Source organism: Notothenia coriiceps, unplaced genomic scaffold (assembly GCF_000735185.1).
Source record: "Notothenia coriiceps isolate Sejong01 unplaced genomic scaffold, NC01 NC01_scaffold00000339, whole genome shotgun sequence".
Taxonomy (NCBI): Eukaryota; Metazoa; Chordata; class Actinopteri; order Perciformes; family Nototheniidae; genus Notothenia; species Notothenia coriiceps.
In genome coordinates, this window is record NW_011333040.1 from 199,310 (window position 1) to 200,195 (window position 886).

Below are 886 nucleotides of genomic sequence, written 5' to 3' on the forward strand. Positions count from 1 at the left end.
ACACACACACACACACACACACACACACACACACACACACACGCACACACACACCCTTTTTCTCCTTCATTTTATTTCTCCTTCGCTTCCTCAGCCTGAATTTTCACTCACACAGGACATAAACAAAACCGCTCATCAGACACCTCCTTATATTTTGCACATGATGTTTTGGCTCATGGCAGTTTACCATCAAACAATAAACAGCTAGAGGGACTAAAATAAGCAACAAGATGTAGATATTACAGTTTAACACTTTCAAGGTCCAAAGGTCTCCTCGAGTGTAGTGCTATTCTCCAGAGAAGTGAGTGAATGTCCAAACAGCTAAGACACATACAGAGTATAGGCCGAAATCACACAGTCATCTAAATTGACAAACGGTACATTTTTGGAAGAAAATATAAATTATATTCAGAGGGATTAATACTCACAAACAACAACGGCATAACTTTCTATAATAATAAAAGACAATTAAAAAAAAAGTAAATATAGAAAATAGTAATGAAATACAGAAACGTAAACAAAATCAAACCAGGCACTGTGTGTGTGTGTGTGTGTGTGTGTGTGTGTGTGTGTGTGTGTGTGTGTGTGTGTGTGTGTGTGTGTGTGTGTGTGTGTGTGTGTGTGTGTGTGTGTATGTCAGAATGTAGATCCTGCTTTCTGATGACAGGACAGCACTTTTGCATAATGCCCATAACCCTCCCCTCTGCATGTTAATGAGCCATCGCCATGGACACGCTAATTAAACAGGATGCTGTTCACTTAGCCAATCAGGAGTACACAGGAATGTAGATATTACACAAACACTGATACACACACACACACACACACACACACACACACACACACACACACACACACACACACACACACACACACACACACACAC